A 16,223-nucleotide genomic window follows, 5' to 3' on the forward strand; every position below is an offset into this window, starting at 1 on the left:
TAGAAGACAGTCTTTAAAAGTTAGTTTCTCTCATTTTTTCGAACATTTCTAACGAGCTAATATTAATTTACTATTTTAAATCAATTAAATATTTAAAATCAAATTATGAGATTTGTCAGCAACACCAACTGACTTCGGATAACCTTTACGAATTTCTCTTTTGAGCCAACGACGCACATGATCAATATCTTCAATTTTTTCTTAAATACATGTATGGTTTTATCAAAAAAATATTTTAACTGAAGAACTTATAAAATTCAAATTTTAGTTTTGGTAATATTTTTGAATTGGCTCCCAGACATATCTCTGTACTCAGATGGATCGGAAAGCTATTATGGCTTTAAAATTAATATATTTTTCGGGTCTCAATTTTAATTGTAATAAAATCTTATAATTTTTTTGTGGGATTTGTTATATCTTATAATTATTATTATATATTTAAAATCTAATTATCTTGCTAAATTAATTTTCCAATCATCGGGCGTCGTTTTTTTGCGAACGACATTTGAAGTGAGCAGTATTTCGTCTACTATCTTTTTCAGCAAAAATGCGTTAATATATTTATTCTTAATCGTACTTGTTATCAAATTTGTGTGTTTTTATGGAAAAAAGCAGTAGAGAGCATGGTTTTCTTCAATAGTTTGAGTATTAGAATATAGTATTGGTATACTTAGAAAACTATATCGCATCTCAAAATAAATAAAGTATGATTATATGACTTATTCTTCTAGTAATTGTATAAACATATTACATATATTCATTTCCAGTAAAACTCTTACCAACAAGGTTATGTTGTATGTCACATTATATACATATATAAGTCGCATAAGTGAATAATTAATCAAATTAAAATCAGCTTAAAGCAGTTTTGCAATTCATAATTATTTCCCCTTGAAATTCAATTCACACAACAAAAACAAGCGATGAACGAATTTGGAAGATGTTAAATAACATTAAACTGGGCTGTGTGCCATAAATGATTTTAATGTTAAGCAGTATTTCACTTAATAACAAAAGCACCATTGTTAAGTAAAACGTGCATATGTTTTTCAATCACTGCCAACTGTCAACTGCCAACTGCACTACACTTGCCATTACTATGCATTACTGCAGCACTAAAAACGAATATTACGCATTAAGCGATAACAATTGCGGCATTAATGAGAGTCATTGTTCACTGAACGCACTTTTTCATTCGATTGCAGTAATTACACTAAAATTAAAGAGTAAAATCGTAGTAAAACACTTAAGTCTCTGCTCAATGAAAATATCTACCTATTTATAGATGTGAGTGGACTGTATGAATGTATGAATGTATCTGCATGAATGAGTCTATGTCTGTAGTTTGTTAGTCGACGTTGTGGCTTCCATGCATTCTTTGTTGTGTGCCGTCGGTTTGTTTACGTTTGCGGTTGTGTGGTTCCTAACAAAGTCATTCATCCATAGATTCCTTCTTCAATCTTCTCATAGTTCAGAATTATTAAATTCAACAAAAATTTTAAGCAGTATTTGTGCAATAATGAATGGAATTCCCACCTGGCGTGCACTTGGCCAAAATTATTTCCATACAATTTAGCAGCTTTCAGATTTCAAATTATGTATTGTTTAATTAAATAATTTTAAATTTAATGAATTATGAATGATAAATGATGAGATAGAGTCATTCTATGTCACATTTCTGACGATACTTTAATTTGCGAGTTGTTGTTTTTATTACATTTAATGGCGTGATAATTATTTTAAACGGTTTTTAATTATTTTTTAAAGATTCTATTCTAGGAATTTCAACGCGATAATAATATAATATTTTTTAGTTAATGACTTCTGAGTAAAATGATAAAGGGAATACTATTTTCGTTCTTACGTTTTATAATATACATATACGTAATCTATAAGTATTATAGTTATAGTTCAAAAGTTTGATTGACTTCTTTCGCAGGGCAAAGTGTTATAACAATTTTTTGTTATAACACTCTATTCTTGGTTATTTATGACTTGTAAAAATATTTAAAAGTTTTGTATTATAAAAAAATTAATATATATTGCATATATGTGTGTATGCGTAATAATAAAGAAAGATTTATGAACAAATATTTATAATATAAACTTATATAATGTATGTATAAAATCTGGAATATATGGGATATATCAAACCCTTGATCTAAACTGACTACACTTTGTGCAAATAGTTTTAAATTTCTGTTTGCAGACCATACTCGAAAAAAATATATAATAGTAATAAATTCTTCTTCATTATTCCATTGCGTTTCGAAGAGAAATATTCGGCCTTAGTGTTCATTCTCTAACGAAAAGATGATAACGTGAGTTTCGGAACTCCAAATCCGTTGTGCGTGCTGCCAAAGCAATTGGATTCGCCGTATTTGTACGGATACCACTTGTATAATTCCACCAGGTTTAGAATCATGTTTTATTTCTAGAAAATAGTTAAAGAAGGGAGCAAAGCACTGGCGATGGGTTACAAGCACAATGTCAGCCGTGTAAGCTTTACACGTAGCGACAGGTCACTAACCTGGAGAACAGACGCATTTTGCATCCGCTCTTTATGAGGACCGACGCTATATTGTGGACTCCTCATTCATTACTTCTCATTCGACCTTACCGACAAGGGAACTCCTACCAGTAGCATGCTATCGCCGACATCGCACGAAGATTCTACGTAACTACTGGGTCACCTCATCACGTCAAACTGGCAGTCCCCGAAAGTATTAAATTAGTCAGTGTAAACGCAGAGTAATACTGCTTCAAATATCTTTAAACTTTTCAAAGTTTTGTAAAATTTGATCTTTGAGCGCAATGAACTGCTAAGATATGATTGAACTCGATCGATGATGAACTCAATGATGTTATATATGTTCGTATATAACAATACTAAAATAATATGTGTACATTAAACAGATCAGTGTTTGAACAATTTGAATAACTTCGAATAATAGAATTTGATTATATTCAAAATGCTTAAACAATCTGAAGTATTAATTCTTAATTATTTTTGATTAAATAAATACCAACATGTGTTATACCTGTGATATTGCAACAATTCTAACAGTTTTATATATTACTAAAAATTTAGTAACTTAAAGCTAACACAAAATTCATTAATATTAGGTTCATATATTAATTGTCTTTCTATCTGTAAATAATTTCTTTGACTTAGATAGATTGAATATTGCTTAGTCCATTTTATTCATCACTAGCCCCACATATTTAGCAAATATCACTAAGCTACATGATTTCATTTAGTAGCCGTAAATCAATTGTTATAAATTGTACTTTAACAAAATATATATCTATGTCTATTTCCATTAAGAATTTTATTGAAAAAATAATTTATGATGTTAATATCTTTTTAATGACCATTTAAGTGGATTTTATCGTTTTTTGTCTAAAACTTTTAAAATTAATATTTCATTTATTTTACCAAAGCCGATATGGCATTTATATTTTTCTTCGAATTTGAAATAAAGAAACAAAATATTTAAGAATTTTAATTGTAATTTAAAAGTAATTATTTATGGTTTATTTATAAATATGAAGAAACTCGTTCTATTATATATTATTTAAAAATTTTAATAAATTAAAAAAACTCTTTTTCTTTTCAGAATTTTTCAATATTTATTTGGTGCTCAATATAGCCTGACCGAAATCTATCTGAAGTCGAAAAGGTAATATATTTGCTTTTGTTTATTTATATGCTGTCAAATAAGGCACAATATATAATAAAAATATAAAATGATAAAAATCATATATACAGTTAAAATATAGAAGTTAAGTCAATTGTCAGAAAATAGCTAAATTAAATAAAAATGAGAAACTGCTGTAAAAATATCGTTTTTATAATGGAACATATTACAATAATAATTTTTATGTTTTAAAATTAATTTAAAAATAAAAAAAAACATTGAAAAATAAAACAATACGGATTTGACAACGTATTTTAATCAAAATCAGTCGACTATTTTAAACCACTATTTCAACTTCTTCATTATAGGTCTATATAGTATGTAGTATACTATATACCATATATTAGTAGCTCAGTTCCAAATAACTATAAGTTATGTCTTTAAACTTTTATAGTTCTATAAACTTGAACCAAAATAAGTAGCTCTAGCTTTGGCGAAGAATTATAATTATAATTATAATTAACTCTTTTTCGTTGTTAAGTTTTGAAGTAGTAAAAATTATTTCTAAAAATAATTTATTATTTATTATTTTTTCTAAAAATAATTTTTAATATAAAGATAATTTCTCAGTTTGTTTCGTTGTGTTGTAAAATAAACAGAATTTGTAATTGAATCTTGTTAAGTATTAAAAGCCAATTTGAACTGTGTTTACTGTTCAAGTCTAGGAAGATCAAAGCTTTTTCTTGAGCGGTTATACGCAACCTTGTGTTGTTTGGTCATAACAACCCGTTACCGGATTTCGGCATATCTCTTTAGGTGCCTCTGCTGCGTATGCGTCTTTTCCAGTCCATTTTCAGTTGATTACTCCACAGAAGATATGGTCTTCCTCTACGACTTCTTTCTAAAACTACGGCTTCAAATAGCTTTTTCGCTTGAGATCTTCATCCATTGCGATAAGTGATCACTTTGTCTGAAGCCTCACACGATATCAAAAGGTTCGGGAAGATTCGATTCTACCTTGACGGAGTTACGTGTATTACTCAAGCCGTATTAATTTTACAGGAAGACCGAGCTCAGATATTGCAGTATAAATGCGCTCACTTATTGGGCTATCGATAGCTGCTTTATAATCGATAAAAAGGTGTTGAGTGTGGATATTATATTTGACAAAACTGTTAAGTTTAATTACACCATGAATTGCAAAATAATAAATCCTTAAAAACAATTATAAAAACATTAGATTTAAAATGAATTTCGTATTTTCAAATTTTTATAAGTTGCCTCTGTCTTGAAAAGATACATTAAAGAAATGTATATGGCAAAAAATAATAATGTATTTAAAAAAAACATTTAAAAACAATTATAAAAACATTAGATTTGTTAAAAGTTATGTCATTTTAAATGTTTATAGGTAGCCTCTGTCTTGAAAAGATTCATTAAAGAAATGATATAAAAAACTAAGAAAAAATTTAAAAAGGTATATAAAAACTATGAAAGTAATGTTTAGCTATTTTAGACTTCTTACTATAGTTTAAAAAAAAAAACTTAAGAATTATTTTCATTCTTTATAAAGAACTTAATTAAACTTGAATTAGAGTTACGTGCCTTAGAGCTGCGCTTCTTCCATTTAGTATTTAATCAGCGTTATTTTGTTATTTTACTTCGCAATGTTTTTGTTTTGGATTGTTTTATTTGAATTACTCAATGACTTCATTAAAATTCATTGCACAATTTATTATCATTGCTCTTAATTAGCAAATAAAATAGCAAAATAATAATATAAAATTACACACAGAAAAACGAGAGTAAAAAAATCGCAGATTTAATTAAGCGCCGTACAATACAATAAAATTGTTGAGAATTAATTACGGGTGACAGCTTTGGAAAGAAGAAAGTAATTCAGATACACAAGTTGACAAGAATTGGCGAATGAAGTACAGTAAAAATTACCATTAAAATTGCAAATAAAAGATGGAACACAATACAGATTTATGGGTTCAAGAGATTATTTCTTAATTGAAGTCCATTGAGGTCCATTGAAGTCCATTGAAGATATTGATGCGCAATGAGATCATGCAGTAGCATAGTACATTCAAGTTGGTTAGTTTACTATTAACACGGCGAGTCAACAGTTGTGATTTATTGTTGATTTGTTCACCACTCTGATGACATCAATATTTCAGTATGCAACAGGGTATAAAATAGTCATGGTCAATACTTCACAATACCTATCTGGTAACAAAAGTTTTATTTATAAATGCTGGTATGCTGGTATTTAACCAAGCCGCTGTTAACACTTCAATGCGAGTGTATATACAATGCTTAAAAATATACGTAAAATATGGCAATTGTCGGTTTGGCAAATAAATTTACATAATTTTAAATACTCATGTTTTTCAAGTGAGTTTCCGTAATTTATGTTGATTTACATGAGGCTTTGGCTTCAATTTCAGTATTGTCAGGCGCTACTCAAATTAGTCATTCACAATTTGCATGTCAACAGCAGTTTTAAGCGTTTTAAGCCATGACAGCGTAAAACGTTTTGACAGCCAGACACAAAACCTAAACAATCATGATTATTTGTCAACATTTATTTAATTTTTACTTATTGTTGCTTCTCGCAATTGTGCTGTTGTACAGCACATAATGACAAATGTCGGTAGTTTGTAAAGCATAGATACAAAATATTTAGAAAAACATTTGTATGAAGCTGGCTGGGTATGCATTTATTAAGTAATGTACTACGAGATGAAGTAAAACACTTGTTGAGGCCTCACATCCCAAACTTAACCGAATTTTGATTTTTTTTATTTGTATGTTTTCTTATTTACTTTTTAGCAATTTTTTCTCACTTTCGTTATTTATTGCCTTTTTAACGATTTTGCAAACAAAAATGTAAAAATCATAAATCTTCTCTGCACTGCTTCCATATTGATTTATTATTCTTTTCATCAAGTTTAAAGTGAAAATTGGTATAATTTTTCCTCACTTTTTTTTTTTCGAAAAGTCTATCTGAGCCTAATTTTGACGTTAATGTGACAGCTGTCAATTTTTACTTCACAGCAATTTCTGAGCCAATTTATAGTTATCAATTTTTAATCACCTTCATTTGCTGTTTTTCTTACGTATGAGCGCATTTTGTGCTGAAAATTAATTTGCCTGAAGTATACTTTTTATGCTATATTGAATTTTGATATTTCATCCATTAAATAAACTGCTCATATTGTATTTGTGTTCATACTGCCATAATTTTCAATTCACATATTATTTATTTAATAAATGCGGTACACTTAAATGCGGTACATCAGTTTAAAGACTTATTTAATCAACTTGCAACCAGGGCTCTCATTGCCTCAAGTATGCTTAACTAGTAACAGTCAATTTTATTATTAAACAAATATTTTTAGAACTTAAACATATATGAATATCACTCATATCTTCTTCCTTCTATGTTAAAGCTATTTTAAAACCCGTCTTTACGCCTTGACTGGATTAAAGTTAATCACTTAATCAGACTAAGTAATAATTGCCTAAGATCTGCATACCTCCCCGATTTTTTTCAAGGAATTTATACAGAAATATTAACATCTTTGATCCGATCAAAATATACATAAAGGATAGAGCCCTTAAATTATTTGCGAAAACTCACAGACTTACCAATGCCGCATTATGGTTACAGGCTCCATACGGACTATAAACTTACCAAATTCGACTATTTCCTAAGACCACTAATGATGACTACTTGGCAATACTTGAAACAACGTTGTATCGTCAGCCAAATTTCAATAAATTAACTAAAATTTTTTGTTGTTGTTTTTTCATTACTGCTTGAACAGTTGTTCAAAGTTGCTTTTTTGTAAGAAAGCATATCTCTAATAAAAACTTAAAATATACAACTAATACTATTTAGTATTGCTTGTTTAAAGTAAATTAAGAGATGTCTTTTTTTATACTTTTTTATACCAGGAGTGCAGTACTGATTTAGAATAGTATAGTTATTTAATAATAGTATCAAGTTTCAATGTAGAGTACATATGACATTTGTGGGTTTAGGACAAACGATTTATTGACTAATCGATTACCGCATTCAATCATTTCCTGTTTTTATCATATAATTAGCATATTTTATATTAAATTGAAACAATAATTTGTTGCTTTATAATATATAATTATAATTTTAGGGTGTTAATATTTTCAGTTGCGCTTTCCATATTTTTCTAAATGCAAATACACGTCTGAACTCTATTACTCCAAAAGAGACACATAGTGCCTTTCTACATTTTCTACCTACAACTATTGTTTCAAACATTGTATTGGTGTATCGTCGTATATTCTCGAGATATGATGAAGTTAGTAAGCTGTTAATTCACTGAATTTCCATGATATCTTTGTTGTTAGTTAGGGTAGAAGAAGTGAAAGTAGAAGAAATATTTAACAGCTTTAAAAATAATAGTCATCAGCGGACATGTACTTCATGTACCAGTATTCTATTTGTCTATTGAATAATTCATATATTATTCACTTCTCGATGTGTAAGGTATCTGCCTTTTATTTTTATATGCTACGCAATTTTAGACCTTCTCTATTGTGTGTAAGCTTACAGATTAGTTGCGAACATTAGACTAACTTCGTCAAGTTGTCTAAGTTCCAGTTGTTGTGAATGTGGACGTCCTTAGAAAATAAGGATTCTCCTTCAATATTTCTTTTAATTCAATGTTTTTGGCTGATTAGATCGTTTTATATCGTTTTATATCGTTCGTAGTACCAGTGCTTATTTCACAAGTTTGAAAGAATTTTTTGCAGATACTTTTATATAGAATACATATTCTTAATCGGCTGTCTTTAAAGAATTGTTTTAAAAAAAATTTGTATGATAAACTTTTAGCAAATTTAATATTTTTGAAGAAATTAAAGTATTTATTATTTATATAGCCAACAATTAAGTTTTACTGTGCCGCACTTTATAGATGCAAATAAGACCGGAAGTGATTAAAAGCCGGAAATTAATTCACACATTAAATAATGACATGACATGAAATAACATAATCAATTTGTTGAACTTGTAGGATAAATTTCTTTGTTCAATACAGATAATTTAATAAATTTAATTACATGATAATTAATTATAATTTTCGAAAATCAATTTATATTCAATGAGAACATATGCTCCATTTAAATTTAATTATAGCGAAGGAGAAAGTAAGCTCAATATGATTATTTATATCGAGATATTAAATAAATTGTTAATTGGTCCCAGTTACACCAAACAGATTTTAGTTTCTAAGTCAAATATTTTAGAGAAGTTTATTAGTATAGTATAGTACCAGGAATCGAACTCGGGTCCTGCCAGAGTTTTTGAATTTGTGAATTCTCTAATTATTTTCGACGTTTTCTATTCCAAATAAAATTTTCTAATAATTTTGGACCTTTACTATTCCAAATAGATTTCTTGTCATAATAAAAATTAATTTTTAATTTACAAATATTTTTTAATTAAATCTATTTAACATATTTTCTTTACTAGTCTTTACTTTACTTTACTTATATATTACTAGAATTATCTAATTATTTTAATAACAAAAGCTAATAATAATAATCTAAAAATTATTTTTAAACATATTTTATATTTATCATTTACATTGTGACCGAAAAGCTTTCGGAAATTCTCATTTAAAATTCGCGCGCTGTATATTTTTCGATATTTTAAGTTTATGTAGTTTGGCAGCACTATCCTTAATTACTATGCCAAAAATGAGCGCGATCTGTCAGACAGTTCGTTTACGGCAGCTGTTGAAACCAGTTCACCTCAGTAGTGCGTTGCGAAAAAAACAATGGAAAAAAATATTGAACAAAGAGTTTGCATCAAATTTTGTGTTTCGAACGAAATTTCGTGTGCAGAATCGTTGCGAATGCTACAAAAGGCTTATGGGGAATCAGTTTTATCGAAAACTCAAGTTTATGAGTGGTACAAAGCCTTTCAGGACTGTCGTACGACCGTCGAAGACATGCCGCGTTCTGGACGACCTTCGACCTCTACCACCGACGAAAACATTGAAAAGGCAAAGGAAATCGTGTTCAAAAATCCTCATGTGAGTGTTAGAGAGATAGCACGAGAGCTAGGCATCGGTCGTGAGATGGCTCGTTTGATTTTGGTGGACAATTTGTGTATGCGACGTGTCAACGCCCGGCTTGTTCCGATTCACCTCAATTTGTTCAACATTATCAACGATTTTAAGGCCAAACATTCAATAAATACCATCGAACAGCCACCGTATTCACCTGATCTTGCACCGTGTGACTTTTTCCTGTTTCCCAACCTCAAATTACCACTCAGAGGAACGCGTTTTGAATCCATAGAAGACGTAAAACAGAATTCGCAGAGGGAACTCAAAGCCATACCGGAAAGCGCCTATAAAAATGTTTTGATGATTGGAAGAAAACGTTGGCATTTGTGTATCGCTTCTAATGGAGCATATTTTGAAGGAGATAAAATAAATATTGATGAAGATTAAGAATTTTGCGTTTTATTTAAAATTTCCGGAAACCTTTCGGTCACAATGTATTTAAAATTTATCTTCTTTCCATTTTCTAGGAATAATTGTTTTTTATTCACACAATTTTTTTCTTCTTACGTTTTTCTGCATTTTTCTTTAACTTTTTTATAAATTTTCTTTTAAATTCCACTCTTTTTACTTTGTAAAGAAATTTATTGACTGAATGGAATGGAAAAAATTTTATCTTCAGATATTAAATTAATTTTTAATATTTCTAAAAGCACTTCCTTTAATATTTTTCAATACTTTTTATGAGACGATACTCTAGATATGGTTGTAATTACTTAATATTTTTCTTTAACTTGTCTAATCTCTACTATTTCTGAATATTAAAATAAAATATCTTTAATTTAATAAATTGATTAAATGTATGTTCACTTACATATTTTTTTCAATCAATATTCAGTATGCACAATCCTTTTTTATTAGAATTTATTGATCACATTATTTATAAGTTATTTGACTTACCTAGAATTAAAAGAATTGTTTTAAATTAAATAGTATTTTGAATAATAACATAATAATATATAAATAAATATCATTTTTTGTAATTTAAAATTATATACTGCTAAATAACACTCAAAAATAATTCCGACGATCAGTGAATAAGAATATATGACACTATCCTAAAGAATTGTAGGGTCACTCCGAAAATATTTGTTCAATTAAAAATTAATTTGTGTTATTTTGAATAAATAATTTTAATTTTCTTACTTCTCAGTTTAAGTAGAAAGTAAATTTTGATTAGAAAGTTATAATATTGATATTATTTATATAGACTCTTTTAAGCTGAGCTCAATATATACACTGCTCTTTTCAAATTCTGTACTACTCTTCTAGGTAGAAATGCAGCTGGCTTTAACATTGCTGTTTTTTCAATAAGAGCACAAGCTATAAAAAAACGCCAAATTCGAAAATACAAGTCAAGTATGGCTTTGGGTCAGTAGGCTTATAAATACTGACTCTGAGCATTAAATTTGACAACACCCAAGCTCAACCCTTGTACATGCAGTCTTAAAAAATTGTATCAAAAAATTATATATGAAAAATGAAATATAATAAATAATTTCAAGACCACTGATAATGGACCTTTGGCAATACTGGAAATAGCTTTGTGGTCAGGCAAAACCTCGATTAATTAAAATTATATAAAAAGAATTTTTGTTGTTGTAGTTCATTATTTTATGAAGAAATAAGTAATAGCAATCCAGATGCAAAAACTAAGATAAATAATAAATGTGAAGAAGGTGTATGGTTCTATGAACGGGTCAACTTTCTACGGAATAAGACTGTAAAACATGTTTAATATTATAATTCTAAAGATTTTTTAAACACTACAATTCGCCAGCTAGAAATTGCACAAAAACTGGCTCTGAGAAATCTTTTCTTGGTACTTTAGGACGAATGACATCCTTAAGGATATAAGGATAAAAACTGACAGACTTACCAACACCTCATCAATTCTCATAATGGTTACAGGTTACCTTGTGGAGATATTATTATGATACTAAGTTATTGCTTAGTATCATTAAGTGATAAACAATAATTCAGTCTAGGCGTAGAGAGGTGTTATGAAGAAACCTCGCAGTTAATAGAGAGTGAAAGTGCTCAAGTGCACTGACTCAACTAGTCTGCATATAATAATAAAAATATAAAGCTTACAGCTATGTCATTTTAGCGGTCTGTCGGAAGTTTAGTTTAATCTTTTAACAACTTTTCTTAAAAATTAAATAAACGTTATTATTAATAAATTTAATTGTACAATATAAATTTTAAATATAACTTCTTATGAGTCGTATATGACCAAATATAACGTGACACTTTGAAGCTCGTATGCACGTGTAAATACAAATAAAAATATATTAAAATTTAATATAAACAAAGTAAATGCTCAATTATGTATGCATAAAAAGAACTTTATTAATGAATAAAAATTACAAAAAATTATCGGAAGAATTGCAATTAATTGGAAAATAATCGTTGAAAAATATTGAAATTATGTAAAGTTAAATAAAGTAATAAATAGAGAAAGAAAAATCAGAATGCAAACAGAAACTCTGAAAAATTCTATCTACAGATAGATATTTAATTGGAAAAATTTTCAAAGTAATAATAAATGAACATGGAAACATTGCAAATATATAGTCGAGCATTTATAAAAACCAATTGCAAATTAGAAATTGTGTAAATAAACATTTCATAGCACGAAATTGTCAATTTCATCAAGCTCGTTATAGCCGTAAGATACTTTCATGTCAATATACTAATACGTATAAATGTTCAATGGAGCTCTGCTGTACAATTGTAGAAGTGCACATCTGACAGATATTGTATGCAAATATTTGTAGATACAAGCAAATGCAGTTAGCTAATCGCTTTAGTATCGCATTGGCTTTGTGGCTGAAATGTTAAAGGAGAAAATATTTTGTCAAACAAATTTTGAAATTCATTTTATTTGTTGACTTTTTCATACACATTTTTGGTTTTTTTTTTGTTTTGTAAAACTTCAACTAAAATTGGGTATTTGACTTGTCAGAGTAGCAATTAAGTTAAGGCACAGATAATTGAAGTTTCCATGCTGTTTGGTACTGCACTTCAGTGCGTATGAGTAATTAACTTATTTCGTTGCTATTGGATTAAGAATTTTTTGGAAAATATATTCTATTTTCGCTGGTTTCATATTTCAGCAGATGTATACTAATTCTGTCAGTTTTAATCAATTTAAAATAGCTAAATAAATTCGTTCTTTTTTTTAATATATTTTTTTTAGCTTTTATATAAATTTTCCTTTTGGCATTTTGTGTTTAGTGTGCGTATAATTGAAAATTGCAAAATTCTATTTAATTTTTGGCTTTTATTAAAATTCCCCTGCAATGATAAATAATTCCGTACGTTTTTCACTCTGACTTTGATAAAATTTCAGGCAAATAATAAGCAGCTGCATTGGAGTTTATATCATGTTTATATTCTTATTTACATGTTCCTCACATTGGAAAATATATATATTTATTTTCTTGCTTATTCCCAAAATATGTTTACATACTTTTATTTGCGTGGAAGTTGGTACTTCCTATACTTTAGGAGATTTTTATTATTTTATTAATAAACAAAATTCTATGTAATTTTAATCTTTTCTGATAACAATTTAACATTTTCCCAAAGCAAAGGTATTCTTTTTATATATGTTAGAATCATAAGACTAAATCGAGCAAGTTAGTTACCAACTAATTATATTTTTATATGTGCGATGGTTTCAAACTTTTATTTGCTCAGAGTTATTACTACATATTTTTAATTTCTGATTTTATAAAAAAGTTTATAAACATACACTTTACTGGTGAAATCAAAACTAATTTCTAGTTAAAAATAAAAAAAACTTAATATTTTGTTTAAGATTTGTTTTCCAACTAAGTTAAAATTTTTAGTTTCAAAATATTTATCGATCAAAATAAGCAGTTGTCAGTTCACATAATATAGTACGAGCTTAAAATAATTTATAAGTTTAATATATATTGCTTATCCAATTAGCTCAACTGGTAGAAAACGAAAAGAAATTGTTTGTTAAAAGTGCTAAAAATTAAAATACTATAAAAGTTTTACTATCCAAAAGCTGCAAGTTGCTCAAAGTCAAGCTCTCCAAAGACACTTCAAAATATCATGATACATCCACATGAATGACATGCTAAGAGATCTGAGAATAGCCCCAGTCAAAAAATACATGAGGGACATAGCCCTAAAGCCATTCGCAAAATTGACAGACTGTCCAACTTAGCACTATCTAATCTCAAAATAATCACTACTTGCACGCGGCGGTACGCAGATCTCAAAACAGTCATCGAATAATCACAAAGCTTTTGAGGAATAGATAAATTAGACAACGAAAAGGTTGGTACTCTGCAGAAACCCCGCAGCCAACAAAGAGTAAAAATGCCCGGTTGCGCTAACTCGGGAAAGGTTTAACATAAGACTAATATTTTTGTAATATATTATTAATACTTCCTTAGTTGTATTTATATAAATACTGAGTATTTCGGGTGTAGTTAGTAAAGGTTTAAAAAAGTAGTGAGCTACAACAAAAATACTTTTTTTGTATTATTTTAATTACTTGAATTTTTGGCTGACCATCGTACAATATAACCTATAGGTTTAGTTTGGGTCTGCATCATTGAGACTCTTAAACACTTGTTTTGCAATTGTTTAAATTTATACAATCCAGATATAAGTATGGAAGCGGAATTCTTCAATTGACTTTACAATATCTATCATTTTTAAACTTAATGTTTCAATTCATTAATGCTTATAGAGCCTCCAACATTCTAACTTAAAACTTAAGAATACATGCTATCTTAGATTTTAATTTCTAGTGATAGCATTTATTTTATATATTCGAAGAATTTTTGCTCCATAATTGTTATTGTATAATACCAAGCTAAAACCAAGCTCAATCGGATAGGATATATAGAAAGGGCGGTGCTGATACATCTATCACCAGTCCCACTAAAATACATCTACTGTCAATTATAAGACCCAGAAAGTTGCTTAATAAAGACGACTTAAACTAATAGTTGTTATCTTCATGTATTATTCTTGTTTAAGTATAACAATTCGATCTTTTAGTTAAATGTTTGAATTAAATATATATTTTATTTTTAATATAAAATGCATTAGTCCAAGAGTTGTATTTTTTTCCTTTATTTCGCGATATTTAAGTCACAAAGTAATGATTAAAATATTAAAGTTTTATTTTAGTTTTTTATTTTTTTGAGACAATATCCATCCAACAAAGGATTGGATTATATTTTTGAGATTAATTTTGATGGATTTTTGGTGTATTTCACATTGCTCAATTTTATAGATTAACTATATAAAACTATATACATGAACTCTGCTAGGTGCTGTGTATGAAGAATAAAGAAGATAGAGAGAACAATGGATTTATTATTTGTACTCGTTTTTATATTAGTTTTATAATCTCTTGAATAGCTACCAAATTAGTTAAAAATTTCAATCCAAAAGTTATAGTAAATCCACCAAAAACTAAAAAAAGCAATTTTTAATCTGCACAAATAATCCAATGAATTCTATTCCATTTGAAGTTAATTTAAATCTTTTTATATGTGGCGCTGTCATGTGAATATATGAATATTGAAAATTATGCAATCATTTCACTAAATGAAGTAAAAAACTGTAATTTTGTTAAAACGGTTTAAAATACATGACAATAGTAATTAATTAAAATTGATGATTTTTAATATCGGTTTGATTAAAGCACTTGCAAAAAAAAATTAAACCAATTCATAATTTTGAATTTCACTGATATTTTGAAATATTGAACAAGAAATCATGAAAATTATTTACTGAAGTTATTAAGTGATACATTGAAAATGTCATACTGCATTTAAGTTCTCTTATTAAATTAAATCATATCAAATATACAGTAAGCCCAACTTGAATAATCGTCAAAGTGCCAGTTAACAGCACAAAAAAATTAAAGTATAAAAAGTGAAATAAAACATAACACTAAAAAAAAGTATGGAGTAAGCTTAATGCAGCTTAAATATTAATACCGCTTTATATATCCAATTAGTGTACAATCCTTGCGACTGTCGCAGTACGTCATTCCATAACAATAATACGCAACCAATAACATCATAATATATACATGACATCCACATGATATAATATAGTACGATTATTATGAAAGCAATCCTTTATAAGTACAGAGATTTGAATGCTTCCATCTTTATATTCTTTATTTGTTAAAATAAACATATCTATACGTTAATGGTTCAGGCTCTCACTATATTTCTTAATATTCTAGGTGTATATTAAAATATTAAGCCAATCTCACTTCGTTAAAAAAGTAGATTATTTGAGAATAAAGTGACTATTTTATTTTAGTTTTACTTTTTGCCTTAATTGTTAAATACATACTTCTACATTGTTTATATACAGTAATTCAGTTAAAAAAAAAATTAGTTGAACCTTTTAATTTGAATTTAATGTATCTTAAAAGTAACGAAAGGAT

General features: G+C 27.9%; 2 protein-coding genes across 5 annotated transcripts in view; one reads left to right on the top strand and one right to left on the bottom strand.

Moving 5' to 3' along the window:
* The window catches only part of LOC119679763, a 99,545-nt gene that overhangs the window by 42,016 nt on the left and 41,306 nt on the right, over nt 1-16,223 (bottom strand). The window lies entirely within an intron of this gene.
* LOC119679759 overlaps nt 1-16,223 on the top strand; it is an 81,734-nt gene that overhangs the window by 25,700 nt on the left and 39,811 nt on the right. For all 4 annotated transcript variants that reach the window (XM_038092292.1, XM_038092296.1, XM_038092295.1 and 1 more), the window contains exon 2: nt 3,621-3,683. The gene's annotated coding sequence lies outside the window, so the exon portion shown is untranslated. The remainder of the gene's footprint in view (nt 1-3,620; nt 3,684-16,223) is intronic.

This window comes from Teleopsis dalmanni, chromosome 2, assembly GCF_002237135.1.
Source record: "Teleopsis dalmanni isolate 2A chromosome 2, ASM223713v2, whole genome shotgun sequence".
In the NCBI taxonomy this organism is placed as follows: domain Eukaryota; kingdom Metazoa; phylum Arthropoda; class Insecta; order Diptera; family Diopsidae; genus Teleopsis; species Teleopsis dalmanni.